This window comes from Pongo abelii, chromosome 19 (assembly GCF_028885655.2).
Source record: "Pongo abelii isolate AG06213 chromosome 19, NHGRI_mPonAbe1-v2.0_pri, whole genome shotgun sequence".
NCBI lineage: Eukaryota > Metazoa > Chordata > Mammalia > Primates > Hominidae > Pongo > Pongo abelii.
The window spans coordinates 7,724,124-7,731,998 of NC_072004.2; positions in this window are offsets into that span (position 1 = coordinate 7,724,124).

The following is a 7,875-nucleotide window of genomic DNA, read 5'->3' on the forward strand; positions in this document are numbered from 1 at the left end:
TTTCCTGTATATTCTTCCAGGAATATTCTATGGATATTCACATTTTTTTTCTTTCATAAATGTTACCATGTTATATACGTTCTTCTGTACTTTCCCTTTTTCCCTCTCATATTTTAATTATTCTTTAAAGTGGAACCTCACTAATGTTTTAAAAACCCTAACTACATTACATCTACTGATTGTACTTTGCTTACACGTTTTTCACTTCAAAGAACTAGAGATTCATGAGGAATTATTTCTTTAGAGAAGTCATACTACTTTTTATCCCACTTGGTTCCATTTGCTAATGTAATCAATGAAGCTACTTAATTTTGTTTACATAAATAATAAATACTTTCTCATTGTAAAAATTCAGAATTATCAATGAAGCAAACAATCCCCCTTGACCATTTTTTCCTGAAAGTAACCAACGTTACCAGTTTGGTATGTATACTTCCAGCATTTTTAAAAGCATTTAAATCCAAATAAATGTATCAGTAAAAATATTATTGTTTTAATTTCTTTAAACATAAACTAAATGTCATAACATTTTTTTTTTACAATTTACTTGTTTCCATTCAACAATATATTAACTATGTCTCTACATACAGAAGTAACTCATTTTTCTTTTACTTTTTCTTTTTCTTTTTAATGGCTTGCGACAGAGCCCCAGGAAATCCTGAGAACATGTGCCCCAGTAACTCCTTTTTCTTAACTGCTGTGTAGTTTGTTTAGCTATTCCTTACTGTTGGAGATTTAGGGTGTTTCCAGTTTTTTGCTGTTACAAACAATATTGTAATGCATAGCTCTGTAATGTCACCCTATGCACAAGTATGGTGACTGTTTCTCTATAATAAATGGTGAGAAGTGGAACTCTGTGTCAAAAAACACTAAGTTTATAAGTATAATAGATACAATTAAATTGGCCTTGCTAGTTCTGTGGTATAGTTGTTATAGTTAATAACAGTAATATATGTGACCATCAGTTTCACATATTAGTGTCCTTTAAAACTCTAGGACATCTCATTGACTTAGAACTCATGTAGTATATAGTAGAAGAACACTAGATTGGAAACTGAAAGATAAAAGTTCAAGTCCTGGTTCTGTCTCTAACTACTAATTTGATCTTAGGTAATCCTTTCAATATCTAGGCCCCAGTTTCTATACCTATAAAATTAGATTAAAGTGATATTTTCTAAAATATATACCTATATTATTAGTAGCATGCAAGATGCGTTTACTTTTATTGATTTTTATTTTAATAATTATTGCATTTTAAATTAGGAAGAAAAACATAATTATAGTATCAAATTAAAGATTTACGAATATTATTTCTAGCAATTTAAAATTTACCTTTTAAAGAACATTAAGTTAAAGAAAGGTGAGTGATTTAAAGAAAAATAGTATGCATATAATGGTATAGCTGATATATAGATATGGCACATCATGAATATGATATATGAAGGACTGAAGTTTCCTCCTTGATAAAATCATGAACAGGTTAGATTAAAGCAGTAAATCCTAGACTTTTAGATTTTAATGATCAATAAAATGTAAAAAAAAAAAAAGTTAAGTGATCAACATGGGGTTGCTGACTTTTCATTGTGCTGAGTAAGGACATTAAGAACAACAAAATTCATAATCCCAGCACTGTGGGAGGCCGAGGCAGGTGGATCACCTGAGGTCAGGAGCTCGAGACCAGACTGGCCAACATGGTAAAACCCCGCCTCTGCTAGAAATCCAAAAAATTAGCCGGGTGTGGTGGTGGCATGTGCCTGTAATCCCAGCTACTCGGGAGGCTGAGGCAGGAGAATGGCTGGAACCCGGGAGGCAGAAGTTGCAGTGAGCCGAGATCACGCCATTGCACTCCAGTCTGGGCAACAAGGACGAAACTACGTCTCATAAAAAGATATTTAAAATTATTTAAAATGTTGTATAATTATAAAAGAAGTACATGTTGAAAATTTTCAGATTGTACAGTAAGTATAAAAAGTCATTTTCTTATTCTTTTTCTCCCCCTTCCCCGTGAAAATCTACTCACATTCTGCCATATAGATCTATCTCAGTTTTAGAAAGGAAGTTTTTAACATTATAAATATGTATATGTGTATATATGTTTAATAATATGTAACATAATTTAGAACATAAAATATAAGCATATATACATATATTTATCCTATATAAATATACTATATACTATATTTATTCTATGTAAAAATATATATCAGAAATATATCCTCTCAGAATAAAGGACAGACTTTTCCAGGAAAGGACATGTGGCAACCTTTCTTAGCGATTTGAGAACCACTGATTTACAAGACCTTCCATCTCTAAAATACTATGATTAGGTCTAGACTATCCTGAGTATTTACATGCCTTTCATTATTATCACTGACCTACATATTTCAAAAGACAATTAGGAATCTCTTTAACATATCCTTGGGTAGAAAATCATAGATTGCAAGTGTTTTTTCAGTCTTTTACTCTGCTTGTTGTATGAGTACATGTCTGTGCTCTATCACTGATTATCATTGGTTCCCTACATCAGAGTTTTAACCTGGGGTCCAAGACTTCAGGGTATTCGTAACACCATGAAAACATATGTGACATTTTGTGTGTATTTTTTTTTTCTGGAGAAAGTTTCTAACTTTCTACGATCCTAAAAGGTTAGAAATTATTGCTTTAGATATGTTTCTTGCTTTTGCGTTAAATAAATAATCTTATTCTTGGCTTGAGAGTCCCTTAAAAATTTTTCTTCATTTGCATTTCACAGCTGAATATTTGAGTTCTTTGTTCTCACCTTAATAATCTTCTCATTAAAACCAAAAAATATTCTCCTCTACCCATTAATCATAAGGAATTTAAATTTTTTATTTAATTTTTATTTTTTGAAGTACTGAAAGACAGAAGAAGGCAGAGACTGATGCCCTACAATGAAAGTGACAGGCAGGGAGACAAGCAGCTAGACAGTGAGACACACAGGCATAGATGAAAGGCCTAACGACAGAGAGACTAGACAGGCAAAAGAAATATAGAGAAACCTGGAAACACAGAAGGAGAGACACAAGAACTGAGCAGACAGAGAAGAGGGATGGCAGAAAAATAGGCTGGCAGGGAGGGAATGGAGATTGACTGACAGAGAAGGCAGGCAAAATCACCAAAAGGGATGTAGACAGGCAAACAGAGAGAGAGAAAGAGAGAAGAAGGGAAGACAGATAAAGGAAGAAAAAATAAGGTAAGAAGGAAGACAAAGTGATAATGGTGTTTTATACAACATAGTGCTTTATAATTTATAAAGCGCTATCACATACATTACTGCAGGCAGACAGGGAGAATCCAGCAGACAGATGGGGTGATGGAAGGATACAGGCCAATCAGACAGAAGAGAGGGGAGAGGGCCAATCAGAAAAAGAGGCTAGAATAGAGATCAAGACAGACAGATAAGAAGAAAGAACCAAGAAAAGAGAAGTAAGAGAGGGAAAGAGGGAAAGAGTGGAGAGACACAAAGATAGAGGCTGAAACAGTTAAACTCAGGAAAACAGTCAGTAGAAAAGCAGAAATGAAAGAACAGTGCATTGTGTGTAGAAGTTTTATTATCATCTTTTTCAAAGAGACCTGGTTAGAGGTTGTGTCTTTGTCTCCTTCAAAGAGTTATAAAATGTCTCTAAGGTGGCATGTGAGTGGAGCCAGAAGGCCGGATGAAAAAGGAAAATAGTTTTAATCAGGAGAAAGCTTTTTAGACTAGGAGGAAGAAAAACTTCTTAGGCCTAGGTCAACAATCTAAAGGATCTAGATTCACATGACCTTACAGAATTCATATAGACTAAGTGAGAAAGCAGGGCAGTCCTCTACCTACTCTGTGTGCATGTAAGCTCAGCTTACTGTTACTTATTAACTGTGCCTATATTTTTAGGGTACTTTTTAGTACTACCGGTGCTTTCATGCCTTCTCCAATACACACTTCAGTGATGAAGCAACCAACAGAGATGTCTTGCTGTCATCAGACCACTTACCATGCAGAGTAGACTACACTTGGAGAGAGTAAAGCCTTCCTGAGCACTCCTCAAGTACTGGTAGTGAACGCATACAACCAGCAACTAGTCAATCCAAAAGACAAGTACTCTGGGTAACACTTGGTAGAATCAAAAAGACCAGAGATGGCAAGCCCAGCCAAGTTAGTTAGGAGTACTGACAGACTGACAGAGGAAGGAGCACCCAGAAAAACTAGAAGAAAAGTAGGGAGGAGTACAGCAAAACACAAGCAAAAGCAAGCAAGCAAAAAGACTTGTGTATGTGTAGACTCTTCTCTGGAGCAGTATCCAGGAAATGTGAAACAGTGGCTGCTTCTGGGGAGAGGAACTCCGGGACTAGGGGAGAAGGATGGGAGAGAGGTTTACTTTTCACAGTACACTTTCTGTACTTTTAAAATGTTGTACCATAAGTATGTACTACCTATTTAGAAGTTAACTGGGAAAAAGAAACAAAAGAAGAGAGAAAAGCAAGAAGAGATGTGGACAGCAAGAGCCTGCCAAGCAGACAGCAAAAAGGCAGGAAGGCAGCGAGAGACTGGGAAAATGGCAAAAAGACTGAGGCAGGCAGACTGTCTGAGGAACCAGAAAGACAGAAAAAGAGATAACTGAAATAAAGGCAAATGTGCGAGAAGGCAGGGTAGGTAGGGGATGTGGCAAGAAGTTAGATAAGACTTTGAGGCAAAAGGGTTACTGAGAAGTTTAGAGGAGAGAGACTATCCTCATTGATGGATGTTGGCAGAGAAGAAGCAAAGGAAGAAAAAGCTGAGAAGTATGAAGACCAAAGAGAGAAAAGCCTGAAACAGTGGGATGGCAGCAAACAGGGTAGACAGGCAAGAGAGATCTAAAGGGAGGCAAGGGAAAAGGAGGAACTTAACAGGCACAAATAAGAGAAGGAACAAGCAGAAGGGCAAGAGAAGAGGCAAACCAAGATGGGGAGCCGTGGCAGGGCCTGGAAGGTAGACAAACCGAGAGATGCAGGCTAAAAAAGTGATAGAGACAGGCAGGCGGGGAGACAGATGGCTAGAGAGAGAGTGGTGGGCAAACAGCCAGAGAAGCAGACAGACAACCAGAGAGGAAAAAGAGGCTGCCAGCCAGTCAGGGAGGAGCAGACAGGCAGGCAGGCAGACACCATAACAGGAGCAAGCAGGTAAAGAGGCAGAAATAAGGAGAGAAGAAAAATCAAGAGGTCAGGAGAGAGAAAGAACAGAAAGAGATGCAGACAAGCAAAAGGGAGGATGGACAAGGAGAGGGAGAATAAGGTAAATTAGCAAATCCACATGCAAAGCACACTCGAGAGAGAATGACGAGTGTTTGTATAGGGATGCACACGGCCACCTTTAGCCACCCGCACCTGCAGATCACGGCACATGTGGCAAGCAGAGGCTCTCAGTATAGGGAGAGGGCACGGAGGCAGAGAGGCTGCAGCGCACATGATGCGCAGTGTGGCCCACGTACACATGGAGACACTCTTCCCATACACAGTATGATCCACAGACACACACAGAAGGGGCCAGAAAGAGGGGGAGTCAGGCACACATGAGGAAGAGCCACACATTCAGAGACTGGAAGACAGAAGTACGCAGAAAGAAGACAGAGATGGAAAGTCACTTAGAGGTGACAGAGCCTGAGGGTCCAAGGGATGAGAAGGATAGTCTCAGTTAAAAACAAAGACATAAATAGAGAGAAGCCCACATATAGAAAGAGGAGGATAACCAGATGAACTAGTAAAGAGGGACAGAGAAAGAAGACAGGAGAGCAAAATCGACTGGAAAACTGGAAGAGGAGGAGGAGTTAGATTTAGTACAGAAATGATGTGGGAACCGAAGCAAGAGAATTCCAAAGGCCAGGTTAAAAAAAAGAGATGGAAACCAACACCCAATAAAGTGCATTAGTGTGGGGAGTGGAACATTAATAAAGAACATTTTAGCTTCATAAACAAAAATGTGCGTCATCTTCCCAGTCACTAATACTTTCTGGTTGCTGCCCACCTACCCCTCCCTCTCAGGGTGCTCCTGAGCACCGCCGAAGATGGGTGGCCAGCAGTTACACTGGAGAGGTAGAGGAATAACCCAGAGAGAAATGATTCCACAGGCATGGAATGGGAAGCAAGGGAAGGGGCAAAGGGAGATCAAAAGAATGGGAGGAAGCTAGAGTAAGAAAGGGTCAACAAGAATGAAAGAGAGTAGAACTCAGCTATCTGCCCTCCTTCCTTTGCTCCATTTGGCAAGGATCATTTTCTGTCTAGACCTCTCTGAGCAAATCTCTGTATGAGAAAGCTACTTTGGGACTCCTTTCCAACTGTCCAATTCCTGGTACCACTTTACCATAAACACTGGGGTACAGTTGGAAATCACAGGTCAGAAAGTTAGATGGAAACGCCTGGGTATAACCCCTACCTCTGCTTTTTCTCAGTTCGAGCTCCTTTCTCTTTCACGGTACCTCAGTTGCTTCTACTTTATTGGATAGTGTTGGAGATCATGGAGGGAAGGCAAATATACTGAAACGGAAGAAAAGAGAACATAATTTCACGATCTTCAGATTTGACTCTTTCCTCTTTATCCTAAAAATTTGTTGTTTACTCCCCAAATTAATTTCTCAAGTCAGCTGAATTTTACATTCTAGCAATTGGAGGAGGGGAAAGCGAGGGAAAAGGTGAAAAGAGTAAAGATAAAATTTATAACAATTATAAATCACTGAAAAGGCTGGGTAAAGGGGAGAATCAAACATGGACTCCTTTGAAAAAAACTCAATCATCGTATCTATTCATATCTCTCCCCCAAAAGTCACTAGGATTTCTATCACTTTTTTTAAAGAAAGCAGAAAAAAATCCAGTCCCGCTTCTCATTTAAAAGATATGTACACAATTAAATGCGTTGTGACTTCAATGAGGTATGTAGAAACAGAGTTATATATAAACATATATTTCATCTTTTTCCTTTTCAATGCCTGAAGGGGAAAAAAACCTTCACATCAAACCACTCCCTTCTGAAGTATTCAAAAAAAAAAAAGCTTTTCTTTAGAGAAGGGAGGTGGGGAGGAAGAGACTAGTAAAGAAAATAAAAAAAATTAAATCTAGTTGGACTAGTATCTAACTAGTTAACCTTTAACAATTTATGCTGATGTCAGACTGAGCATGAGTACTGATTAATGCCCCCCCTCAAATATTTTTTATAAGGGGGGAGTTAGTCACAGCAGCCATTTTTGTTTTATGCAGAAATCCTTCATGCCCCCCCAACACACACACACACACACACACACACACACACACACACTTCAGTACACAAGGAAAATATCTCTATTAATCTGTGCACTAATCAGTTATGAAAAAGGAGAAATTTGTGGGTTTCTGGGTAAAGGCTTGGAGATGGGGGTGTAACAGGGAGGAGAATGGGGGGGTGAAAAATGAAATATTAAGCCAGCCATTTTGTTTGAAAAGGGGATTTTCCCCCCTCTCTCTTTCTTTATGGAGGGGGTGGCGGTGCTGGAGGGGGGGTTGTTTTAAAAATAATTTCAAGGCGGCCATCTTAGTGCCTCAGCTCTGAGAAATATTTCTGAGCGCCCCCCTCAGAATTTAAATATATTTAAAGCAACGGAGAGGGGGGCAGAGAGAAGTCGAAAACTTTTATATATATACATATATATATATATATATATATATTTTAAATCCCCCTTTCTTGTTCTCTTGGGAGGAAAGAGAGAAGGAAAAAAAGTCTTTCCTCAATTTTTTCCAAGACAATTTTTGGGGGTGGTTTGGCCCCCCTCCTCAGACGGCGGCCCCGAGGGTGGGGGTTTCGGAGGGGGGTGGCCCGGGGGTTTGGGGGGCTGGGGGAGGCGGTGAGGAGGAGGAGGACGCCGCCGCCGAGGA